The sequence below is a fragment of the Coffea arabica genome, chromosome 4c, assembly GCF_036785885.1.
Source record: "Coffea arabica cultivar ET-39 chromosome 4c, Coffea Arabica ET-39 HiFi, whole genome shotgun sequence".
Classification (NCBI taxonomy): Eukaryota; Viridiplantae; Streptophyta; class Magnoliopsida; order Gentianales; family Rubiaceae; genus Coffea; species Coffea arabica.
The window spans coordinates 22,683,960-22,697,208 of record NC_092316.1 but is presented as its reverse complement, the minus strand read 5'-3'; the positions used below and the strand labels follow the sequence as shown (position 1 = coordinate 22,697,208).

Genomic DNA, 13,249 nt, shown 5'->3' with positions numbered 1-13,249 from the left:
GGATAACACCCGAGCCTGCCGTGAGTATTGGTCAGTCAGTGGGATTGAACCTGAGCCTGCCTTGAGTATTGGTCAGTGGGATTAAACCCGAGCCCGCCATAATAATCAGTCAGTGGGATAACACCCGAGCCTACCTTGAAAATTGGTCAGTCAGTGGGATTGAACCCGAGCCTGCCTTAAGTATTGGTCAGTGGGATTAAACCCGAGCCTGCCATGATAATCAGTCAGTGGGATAACACCCGAGCCTGCCTTGAAAATTGGTCAGTCAGTGGGATTGAACCCAAGCCTGCCTTGATGATCGGGCGGTCAGTGGGATTGAACCCGAGCCTGCCTTGATAATCGGTCGGTCAGTGGGATAATACCCGAGCCTGCCTAGATAATCGGTCGGTCAGTGGGATAATACCCGAACCTGCCTAGGTTGGCGGGATAGAACCCGGTCCCAACGAGATGTTGGCGACACAAAATCCAGGGCCAACGTGATCTTTGGGATGTTGGCGGCACGAAATCCAGACCCAACTTGATCTTTGGGATGTTGGCGGCACGAAATCCAGGCCCAACGTGATGCTTGTGATGTTGGCGGCACTAAATCCAAGCCCAACTTGATTTTTGAAATGTTGGAGGCACGAAATCCAGGCCCAACTTGATCTTTGGGATGTTGGCGGCACGAAATCCAGGCCCAACGTGATGCTTGTGATGTTGGCGGCACTAAATCCAGGCCCAACTTGATCTTTGGAATGTTGGCGGCACGAAATCCAGGCCCAACTTGATCTTTGGAATGTTGGCGGCACGAAACTCAGGCCCAACGGGATGTTGTGATGTTGGCGGCACCAAGTCCAGGCCCAACGTGGTGATGTGATGTTGGTGGCACGAAATTCAGGCCCAACGTGATCTTCATTTTTGTTCGACAAGCTATTTTCTCATCAAACCACTGTGAGGCTTTCAATTTCTGACATTCCATTGAAACAAACTTCTTTGTCTGGAATCAAGATCGCCGACTGTTCGTTGTTCCATTGTGCTTTCTCAGGGATGACCAGATCCAATTGCGCCTTTAGTAAATCAAAAGATTGTCACTTGCCCAAATCCCATGATTGTGATCATACACTGTGCCCCTTCAAAAATTTGGCATGAAACGTCAGCCTTGGCTCTTTCAAATATCTCTGCTCCGGAGTCCGGTGTTGGCGAAAGCACTTAATGCCCTTTCGGGTTTTTGCTAAGGTCGTTTCCACCCCTTTTGTTTTGTCTTGTGCTTCTTTCTTTCTTTCTTTTTTTCTTTTTTTCTTTTTGATTTTTCTAATTTTTCCATTTGGGAGAATCTTCTCAAAAATAATTTGCCCCAATTTCCACCAATTAGTGTGCAGCCGATCATTTGATTTGTGTTACGGCATGGTTGCTCCTCCTTAAGGCCTTAATTCGCAAGATTCTGACTTACGCTTCTTCATCGATTTCAAGCCATGAATTTCTGCACAAGGGGTTTACCAAAATACCACATGCACTTAAATTAATGCAAATACTACTCATGGAAAGAGCAGCGTGATTGATTCGAAAAGTGTCTTGCTTGACTCTTGGGCGAAATCCTCAAACGTGTTACAAAAATTTGCTCCAGCATGGCTTATTTTGCGAAATCTCACAAATAAAAATTTTGCCTAGTGTGGGCCTATTTTGCAAAATCTCTCAAATGAAAATTTGCCCCAATGTGGGCCCATTTAGGTGCAAAAATTTGTTTGGATGACTCTCCATTTATTTGAACAAAGTAAAAAACTATGTTCCCTAACAGAAAATTTCATGATAAATTTCTCAAAATAATATCCAATTTCAAATGATTCCTTCCTCCCTTTAGCATTGATGCTTTGGGTAAAGGGTCACCACTTCTTGTTAGCTCCTCTTTTAAGACCAATCAAGTAGGCATTATTTCTGCTTTTGAGAAGGCTAAGGAAAAATGAGAGGTTAAGATCTGTCTTATTTTTGTGCCCAATGGTATGTAATTCATTCAACATCACATCTTAGTGAAAGCAAGTAGTTTGTCACCCCTATTTCTTGAGAAAATTTAGTCAGCATATAAGCTTTCTAGGCTTGTAACGTATCGGCAAAAACGATAGCTAAACATGTGAAAACTGATCATACCCTTATGATCACAAATGATTAATGGATTTCTCATGAGTATAATCCTCACTTTTGGTTGCCATGCAGGATAAGTCAACGATGGAATTTATGAGCTTGTAATGTGGCTTAAAAACGATAGTTAAGAATAAGACTTTCAAGGACGTTGCACCGAAGATCGCATTTTTCCAAAAATGCCCCTATTTTGAACTCAAAGATTTTAACCTTTGTTTGACTTTTATCATCACTTAACGGGGATTTCACCATCAAATCTTTTCATTTCTTTTGCATTTATTTTTCGCTTTTCTTTTCCTTTTCTTTTCAATGGTGCCCTGACGGATTTTCACTTGATGGGCAGTGCCAATCTCATCTAATCAATTCAGAAATACATCTAAAAAATTTCTTGGCATCAGTACATGAACATTACTTGCCAATTAGAAAATTTCTTGACAGAGATATTGCAAAGAACGGAAGTCAGGGCTTCCGGCTTTTGTAATGGGGTCAGGTGGGGTGCTTAGAAAGGTTAAGACTTAAAAGCGGTTTGAATGACCTGAGATCGCATTATTGCGCCAACCCTGTTTTAGGGTTAAATCAGAAATTGCCCCTGTTTATTCTCAATTGAGACTCTTTTCTCTTTCAACTTTCTCTTTTTTTTTGATTGATTTTCACTTTCGGCCTTCCGCCATTCCTTCGAAATTTCAAAATTTACCCCAATTTATGCTCAACCGAGGTTTTTTTTTCTTTTTTCACCTCTTGGGACTTTTCTTTCTTTTTCAACTCAAACTTGCCCCAGTGTGGGGTTTGTGATCCTCAAGGGTTGCCAAACGAAATAATTTATTCTGAAGGCTCAAAAGGGATAACTAGGGATAGAATGTTTGATTAGAAAAGAAGAGGGCCTGACTTTTAATCCGTTTCTTACATTAACTCTGAAAGGAAAATTTTCATTAATGCGAAATTTTTTACATGCATCTGAATCAATAAACCGAGGATGACTTCCGTTCATCCATATCCGTGAAACATAGAGGATCCGCCGGACAACTTTTCTTTCTTTTCTCTTTTTCTCTTTTCTTTTCTCTTTTTTCAAAATTGAAGCTCAGGTAGAATCAAATTTTCCCATTTGGGGTTCTCTCTTTTGGTTCAGCATTTTTACCTTTCCCTTTTCTTTTTGAAAAATTCTTCAATCTCCTTCCCCAATGTGGGGTGCGATCATAGGTGTTTTGAAAAGAACCACCGATTTTAGCTCAAATGAGGATGCAAGGGGTAAAACAGTGTTTAGGTTGTAGAAACGATGGCCAAAGCATCATTCTTACGCTTCATGACAATCAAAGTAACGAATTGCTCATTGAAAATCCATTTCCTTTTGATATTTGAAAATTTTCCAATGTAGGGTAGTGATCATTAAGGCTCTTATTTGAAACGAAATTATTCTTTCAAAGGCTCAAATGGGAGAGCAAATGATAAAATCTGTATGGGTAGAGAAACGAACGTTCGAAGTATCATTCCAAATTTCCAAAATAAACAAGGATAATGCACATTTTTGCTTTCACTTAGATGTGAATTGAATATAATTAGACATAGCAGACATTTCAAGCCAAGGTTGCCCCAATTAGCAATTTATCAATCAATGTGACTGATTTTATTTTGAGATTAAGTGAAGGAGAAAAGGTATCTCATGGGGCCTTTTGAGTGACCTCTTTATAATTTTGAGCACTTTTATTGTATAACTTGGATCACCAATCTAGTGTACATAAGGATTTTAGAAAGCATACACTTGTGAATTTTCAGGTTGGAGGTTGAGAAAATCTCAATTTGGTCTTATTTCTTAAGATTCACCATGAAATCTCCAATGAGCAAAAATAAAGAATGAAATGTACATGAATATACACGAAACAATAATTGTCTAAAAACTTTATTGCTGAAAAAAGTTTAAAACAAAATTTCTCGTTTAATTATAATACAAATGAGAAGAGAAAACTTTTTAAAGAGCTCCATATCTATACACTTTTCGTCTCCTTTTCTTTTAGGACAAGAATGTATTAACAAGTCAAACATACAGAATTTTCTTTGAAAAACAATCATGAAATCTCTTAGAGACTTTAGCCAAACGCTTTCAGATAGATCCTTCATGTTTTCATTGCAAGGCCTGCCCAAGAATCAAGTAATACTTGTAATTTTCAAATTTGATCAGACATAGAAAAACATTTTCACCTTATTAAAGCATTTTTATGAATGCAGGGGAGGGGGAAAACAAAAGAAAAATATCCCGAGTTAGTAAGCAAGACTACAAAATCGGTATGCATGTCCTATGGGGGAGCCCTTTTATGCCAAGGGTAGTTCTAGCATGAAAATGCAATCCTCTAGGGTAGGCACCATACAATACCTGATGAATCCGATTAACTGATTGAGTGAAAAATGATATGAAAAAATTTGGCCAATTTGGAGTGAGAAGAAACATTTGTCCTAAAAATGAGGACAAAGTCCGAATGGATCGCTTGCTTTGATCAACACAAAATGATGTGTAAAAGATATTACAATGTCTCGATTAATTTATTCAGTGAACCTTAGACTTAAGCCCTAAAGGGAATAAACAGGTCAAATGGATATGATGAAATTGATTTATTCAAAATCGATCGAATTGCACTAAACATAGCTAGACTGGTCAACTAAACTGAATGAAATTGATGATCTATTCAAAAATCGACCGGATCACCCTAAAAAAGGGTAAATTGGACAAATGAATTGAATGAAATTGCTGATTTATTCAAAAATCGACCAGATCACCCTAAAAAGGGTAAATTGGACAAATGAATTGTATGAAATTAATGGTTTATTTGAAATCGGTTCGATTGCCCTAAAAATGGGTGAATTGGTCAAATGAATGAAATGGGAGTTAATGATTTATTCAAAAATGATCAGATTGTCCTAAAATTGAATGAATTGACAAAATGGATTGGATAAAATTGATGAATAAAATGGTCCAATGGATTGAATGGAATTGACAGCTTATTTGAAAATCAATCTATCCACTGGTAGTTTCAAAATTTATTGCGACGCATTAGTCTATGAGCCTTCTAAAATCAAATTTTGGCCTCAATTTATTTTTCGTCTCAATAGTGAGGAATTATTTGTAAATTTCTTCAAATTAATATCCTTTACGCGAGGGATTTTTACCAATTTTGATAAAATGTCCAAAAAGTGATTACTAGACGCTCATATTCCAAAGATCGCTCTATGAACATGATCGGATCCTACCTTACCTTGTGCACTACCCCTTTGGATGGTACAAGAAATGTAAACGTGCAAGTCTCTTTGGATTAAGTATCCGAGACACGAGGTGGTTTATTCCTAACACGGGATCCCTTAAATGGTTTTCCCTCTAAGGTGGATGCATGATGCCAGTTTATTAAAGCAATAAAATATGCAATGAAAACGACCTAAGGAACCCTTCATATGCTAGGGTAGGCCTAAAATGACATGCCATTATATCAGAATTTCTAAACATGCAATAGCCTATCTATAAGGTTAGGCCCTAAAAGAAGATCATGCCAGACCTTCTTATTTCCTAACGTTTGTGAATGCAAAGATAAGAAACAAGGAAACATTAGTTCAACATATAATCACATAACACGTTGGACAAATAGATGATATAAGAAGCAACCAAAGATAAATAAGGGAAAAGAGGGTGAGATCCCTCCCCTCGTGCCTTGTGTCCTTAAACAGGGTAAGGTCGACTCTACCCTAGGCAATTCTAACATGGATGCATGAGGTTTGGCTTTCTAATGCATCTAGACTCGATTTGGCTTCCGGCTCCCAAGCCTTCAGACCTAAAGGCGAAGGGTCATCACTCCCAAGGCTTTCGATCGGTGGCTCGAGTGATCCCTTAGGTAGCGCTATGGGCGCAGAGCACACCATCCGCCTACCCAAGGCAATCGATCCTAATCCTATAGGGAGATGTGGGATGGCGCCCACGAAAAAGAAAAATAGGGATAAAATAATGCATGCACGTATGAAGTGTTTCTCTTATTGAGGGGAGGGATTGGGTACCATAAATGCGGACGACGGCTCTAGGGTAGTTACCCTCACCCAATAATGCAAGCGCGATACAAATATAAAGCAAACAAATAAATAAACCATCCATTCATCACATACATAGTGTGCGAAGAGCGATTGGGCGCGCGATAGATGCAAAAATCCCTAAAAAGAGAAAAAGGGCAAAAGGAAAGAGGAATGCAATCCTAAACATCCAAATGTAATAGATAAGAAGGTTAAACGCAGAAAATAATCGACTAAATCAAATGCTCGGACTCTCTAAGTCCCCAGTGGAGTCGCCAGCTGTCGCGCCCCATTTTTTTAAAAAAATAAAAGAAATGGTTTTAAAAAGTGAATTTTTGATTTGAAAAAGAAAATGAAAAATATGGGTCTAAATGGGACATGAAAATGCGACGATTTGACCCAAAATATAGTTTAAAAAGAATTTTTTGAATGAAAAATCGGAGTCGCCACTTGGTATAGAGTTAAGGTGTACCAAGTCACCTAAAAATGAATTTGAAAGGAAAAAGTAGGAAACCCCTTTTAAACGACTCCAAGTCTTACGAAAATCAGAGAAAAAGATTCGGGAGTCACATTTGAAGAAAGGGAAAGCAAGGATAAGAATCCAAGGCACCCTTTCAACCTAGCCAAGACTAGTTGCGCGATTTAGTCAAAGATTTTCTCATTTTAATCTAAAAATTTATCACATTTGAATGCGCTATATGAATGCAAACCCTAGACCTAAGGGGATATTGGGGGAGTCAAAATATCTCTTCAAAGCTCAATAGGTTCCAATCACATTAATCGTGACGCCCAATAAAAACTCTTCGAAGAAGTCATGAATAATGCAAGTCACGAGACTTCGAAAGAAAGAAAAGGTAAAGAAAATAATAATAATATACAAATGCGTATGACCTAAGGGAATGCATCATAATGGGTGCGGGGAATTTATACTCGTGACTTCAATGTTCCCTTTAATAGAGGGAATACGAGCGTGCTAAGGCTAGAAAAGCCAAACTCGTCCATATCTCATATTCAAGGGGTTTTCCTTATTCTAATCAAGCAAGATGGACTAATCTAGGTCTAATACTTAGATGAAATGCAAGTCTAATGTCATGTCGCATACAAAGGGATAAATAATATACATATAAGGGAGAATATGGGAAAAGGGATATATGTATAAGGGGGAATATCATGTCAAAATGATAAAAGACCCTCAAAGGTGAAAAGTATGCACGAGAATGTAATGATTTTATCACACAATCATGACCTAACGCTCGAAGGGCTCCTAAGGGTCTAGCGTTGGACTAGCCCATATCTATGAGTTCCTACTAGCATTGGACTAGTGGAAAATCGAGAACAAAGGCCACAACTAGCGTTGGACTAGTGTGGTGACGTTACAGATTCATTACAAATCAAATAAATTATATAAAGGCTAATAAAGCAAATAAACACATGAAACACATATAGCACATAACACATAAGCATGGTATCTAGATGCGAGATCCTAAGAAAGCGGTAACACATAGCATGTAAGCATGCAAATCACACAACACTCAATAAAGCGAATAAAGCCCTAACTATTACATTTGGGGATGTCCTACTACAATCTAAGGGGGGAATGAATTAAATAATACCTAACTATTACAAATTTGGCATTCAAGTGCCTTTCAAATAACCAAAATTAAATTAAAATGAATATGCCAAATTAAAAATAAATAAATAAATAAATAACTCAAAAGGCAAGCAATTAAGCATGTAAAAGCATATAAGGCACGTAGAGTCAAATAAAGTAAGGAATGAGGGAAAGGGTGTACCTCCCTTGAATTGGGGCCATAATGATATGAAATCACTTATTTGCCCTCCAAAATAAAAGAAAAAGGTCAAGGAATCACTTTAATTAACAAATAATCATAAAAGATAAAAATGAATTATGAAATTGAATCAATTAAATTATATAAACAACCCCCATTCAAGAAGTCAAAAGAATAAAAGACTTCATTGCAAACATTAGCAAAGTTTCGGGGTCAAAATTAAAGAGAAATGAAGTTTAGGGGCCTATTTGCAATTTAAAACTAGGACCCAAATGAAAGCAATTGAAAATGGTCAGGGCCACAGTATAGTTAAGGAGAAACCCAGGAGCTGATTTGCAAATTCCATGACCAGATTCTTATTCAGACAGGCCATTGGGCCATTTTATTATTTGTTTGGGCCCAAACCTTCCACCAACCCAACCGAGACCCACAGCAAAAAGAATGGATCAATCTGTCATTTATAACCCCAAGAATAACCAACAAAGTCGATGGGCTTCCACCCTCTAGCCCAAATCAAAACCCAAAAATAATAGACTCAACCCACTCCCTCAAAATAATCTCTCAACCCAAATCACTTGTTTCACTAAAACCCAACATGGTAAAAACAACTAAAATTATTAAACCACAATTATGACCTAAAATCAAGAATTAATCCAATTAAAAGACTACTCATGCATATTAAAAAAAATGATTAAGATGTAAAAGGAAGAAACAAGTTCTCTTTTCTAAATTTTCTAGGTCATATCAGAACAAGAGGGAAGATTAAGGGGTTCCAACATAGCAAAAATAGGGGTCTAATTTGAAAGAATTATGAACATTTTGGGGTCAAACTATGAGGTTCTTAAATTCTGGGGTTAAATTACAAACAAAATGAAAATGGAGGGACTGAAATCGCAGAACTATACAAACAAACATCTTCTCCAAAACAGGTTCGAACATCCGACTGTTTTCACCTTGCTTTGTCTACGAATGAATACCAGAAAATTCAATTCTGACAACTCTCCAAGATGCAATTCACACAAACTCCCTCTTATATAATTTCAGGATCTTGATCCAAATTCATACAAAGGTAAAGATAAGAAAAAGAACAGAGAAGGCGCAGGAACAAACATATCAAAATCCCTCAAAATTCTCACTTCCGCTCTGACAAGACTTGGCCTGGCCTAATACATGCAAAACAGAAATCAAGCGTCCTTCAAACAAGATTTTTAGGTTAGGCATTTTAACATACAACAAGTGGGCATGAAAAATTCCCGAAATTCTCCGTTCAAAAGGTATAACAATCAGCCCCAAAATTATGTCAGAACACAAGAAACTCCAGTCCAATCGACATTCAAAGCATACATGCTTCCAATTAGTGAATAACTCAACAGAGAAATGGCTACAAGCCACAACGTGAAAAATAAAACAGGCTTCGAAAGCTTGCATAAAACTGAAATTTGAAAGATGATAGCGGCTTACCGTATCCAGAATGGCGTCCCTTTCTTCTTGCCTTTTCCATTATTGCTCTCAATTTCTGAAGTTGAAATGAACCTGGATGGTGGCGGCGCTGGTGGTGGTCGACGGACAGCAGCAGCAGCATCGTGGAGTACTTGTTTGCCCTGGTCTTGATCATTAGAAATGGAATTCGAGTCCGCTGTTTTTGGCCCAAGCTCTTTCGATTGTGTCTTCAACCACCCATTTGGATTCTCCCCTTCGTTTCTCTTCGGCAAACTCTGGGTTTTCCCTCTTCTTGTTTTTCCCAGATTTTTGCCTTTTGCTCTTGCTCTCTTTCTTTGCCGCCCCTTTTGATCCCTGGCCTCCCCAATCCTTTAGCTTCCCCTCTGTTTTTTCCTCTAGCCTCGCTCAGTTGTTTTTTTTCTTCAGCCGCTGCCTCTTGCCTTTTTTCCTTAGTCAGTTTTTTCTCTACCCTTTTGCTTCATCCCCCTGCTTCCCCGGAAGCTTTCTTCTAATTTCTTGCTCCCCCAGAACCGTCGCAAGCTCCCTTCCAGATTTTTGGTAGCCCTCTCTACTCAGCCGCCACTTCCCTTTTCGTTCCTTTGTTCCATCCCTCTCTCCTGATTTTCTTGCCCAGCCCCCAGACTTTCTCTCGCTCTCTAGCCGCCTCCCTTCTTTATTCTCCCTCGGCCCTCCTCTGTTTTCTTTCTAGCTCTCCCCGCCGTCAACCTCCTATTGCTTTCCTCTTTCTTTCGGCCCCCAAGATGAAGCACTGCCCTCTCCTTTGTCGGAGCCCCCTTTCCCTTTTTCAATCTTGGGCCCCCAAAAAATGTGTAACACCTAACCCCCTTACATGCCTTGTTGTCCTCAATACAAGAGAGACACTTGTCCCCAAGCATGACTCCCCACTTGTCATCCTCACTCTTTTCTTTTTTTTCTTTTGTTTTTCTGAAATTTAGTATGAAGACAAAAATAAAATAAACCAGAACAAAATAAAATAAAATACAAATAAAAACCCTAGAATTGAAACAAATAAATCTATTAAATTAATTAAACAAATAAAGTTTTTTTAAAAAAAATCAAAAATTTGGTGTCTACAGGGTCTTTAACTACAATCTCGAAGGAGAATTTTTGGAAATAATAAACTTATCTATTACATTTATTTAACTAATTACATTTCTGACAAAAATAAAATCTATATATTACATGGTCTAACTAAATATATTTTTTGAACATCTATCTATTACAATTTGACATTTAAATGCTTTCCAAATAATTATAAAAAATTAAATAAAATAAATGAAAACTTGAAATGAATAAAATAAGTAAATAAAAGAAAAAGCACTCAAAGCGTGCAATCTCACATAAAAAAGCACATAAAAGTGCATAAAAGAATTTAAAACAATAATAGGAGATACCTCCCTTGAAGTAGTGGTTAAATGAGGCAGAATTTGCCCTATTTATACTTCAAAATTAACAAAATAGTCAAGACACCAATTTAATTAACAATTTAAAAGAAAATGAAAACATATAGCAAATTCACAATATAAAGAAACACAAATAAACATAAAAATCATTAGAATTTACTAATTAAATGCATTTAAATGAAACATGATTAACAATTAAAGAAGATAAACAATCATACTTAAGAAATCAAAACCATTAGGGACTGAATTGTAAAAATTGAAAAGGTTTTGAGGTCAAACATAATTCTTACAAAGATTAGGGGTCAAAATCAAAGAAAAATAAAGGACAAGGATAAAGGACCGAATTGCAAAAGTTTACTTCTGATTTCATTAGAAAAATGGCATTGGGCCACATTTTCTTTCTTTTATGTGATTTAACTTGGGCCGAACCAATTTGGCCTAACCAAAATGATCGGGTTATTTTGTTGTAAAAGAGTAGATCAGCCCAACTTATTCTACTTCTTAAGTCCAGTAAAAACATTTGGACTTGAACCTCAAAGTCTTGTTACAAACCCAAAGAAAAGAAAAGCTGTAATCAACCATAAAAAGAAAAACAAAGCCCCTTAATTTATCAACCAAGAACCCAACATGAAACATCAACCCATTTTGATTAACAAAACCCAACTGCAAATACCCATTCATCAAAGATCAAATGAAAAAAAATGATGGAAGATGCAAGAAGAAAAGTAAACCAGCTTTTGGTGGAAGCTTCTGGTGGAACCAAGAGTAGGTCCACCAGAAGTTGAAGGTTTTTCGGCGAAATCATCAAATCATCAAACATTAGACCATCTTCAAACCTTTTGGGCAAATTCAAGCCATCAAAACCAGTTTTTTAAAACATCACAAATCACAAAATATCTAAGAACCCAATTCATGAAATAGAAAAACTCATGTCATGGTTCAAAAACTTCATGAAAAGTGTTAAATCAACTAATAGGAGAAGCTATCATTACCTATAAATGATTGGGGACTCGAATCAAAGTGAGAAAAACTTGAAACAATCGCCTAAATTGCTGAAACGACATAAAAACTTTCGGTCGTAGATCTTCAAGGATGGCGAAAGCAACAAGTTCAGAACCCAATTCGAAGATGTTGCACCAGTTTTTTCCAAAAAAATTTCAACAGAAATTTTTCTCCCCAACAATCATAAATTACCTAGAAACAAACATTTAATCAAAAGCCGCTCTAAAGAGATCAGAATGGGTCAAGAAGCTGACCGGATCATCAGCCCTATTCCCTCTCTTTCTGCTCTCTTTTTAAAAAAAAAAAAATTTGTTTTTCTCTTTTTTCTCTCTGTTGCCTAGCCGCCTTTTTCCTCTCTTTTTTTTCCCAAAAACCCCTTTTTTCCTTTTTAAATCACCCTATGCTCTCAAAACTCTCCTATCAATGGTGAAGATGAAATGGATTTTGTTGGCTTATTTTTATCCCTTTGATCACCTTGTTTCCAAGAGTTTCTTGATGATTCTTGTAGAGATGAGGTGTCCTTTTGTACTTACTAAACTTGTGTGGAAAGAAAATGGGATGCAAAAACACATTTTTCTTGCTTGAAAACCAACCTTCTCTTCTTATATTGTTCTCTGCGTTGCTGCAAAAATGAAGAAGTGCGCGTGCTTTGAAGCAAATTTTTTTTTTAAGAAAAACTGCATTTTTCATTTTTGTTTTTCCTTCTTTTCCCTTTTTTGATTTTCCTACAAAAAAAATCAAATAAAATCAAATAAGATAAAAATAATTTTTCTTAGAAAAATGAAATAGAAATAAATAATAAATAAAAATAAAAGAAAATAATAACATGAATTAAAAAATTTTTTGGTGTCTACAGTTTACCCTTCTTTGTCTAAGTTTCGAAGAAAAACTTGAGACAAAGATGTAAACACCAAAATACTTACTTGTCTGCTTCAGTTACGACTAAATAAAAACAAGCAAAGTGAGTATTTAAACAAAATTGAAACTAGTGAAACTAGCAATCGTTTAAATTGATCGGCAGGATCCAACTTAATTCCAAACAATTAGTAAAAATCTGCAAAAATCATTTTGAAACTAGTAAAACCTAACAGATTGGTAAGATGAAACTCGAACCCAATTAAATGACAGATTGATGGAATAAAATTCAAATCCAATTAAATGACAAATTGGTGGGATAAAATTTGAACCTAATTAAATGTTAGATTGGTGGGATAAAATATGAACCCAATTAAATGACAAATTGGTGGGATAAAATTCAAAACCAATTAAATGATAGATTGGTGGGATAAAACCCAAATCCAATTAAATGGCAGATTGGTGGGATAAAATTCAAATCCAATTAAATGACAAGAGAAATGAAAATGCGTCCCAATTAAATGAAAGAGGAGGAGCACTTTTGCTATTTTTCTAAGTAAATATTGAGCATATTTATAGAATCAATTA

General features: G+C 36.6%; 1 long non-coding RNA gene across 1 annotated transcript; it reads right to left on the bottom strand.

Annotated features, from left to right (window-relative positions):
* Positions 1-4,099: 4,099 nt before the first annotated feature.
* LOC140005327 (uncharacterized) lies at positions 4,100-12,393 on the bottom strand. The gene is made up of 2 exons (XR_011813145.1): positions 11,797-12,393; positions 4,100-10,325 (listed from the first exon to the last, which is right to left on the bottom strand). It is a non-coding gene; the product is annotated as an uncharacterized lncRNA (long non-coding RNA).
* Between the last annotated feature and the right edge of the window lie 856 nt (positions 12,394-13,249).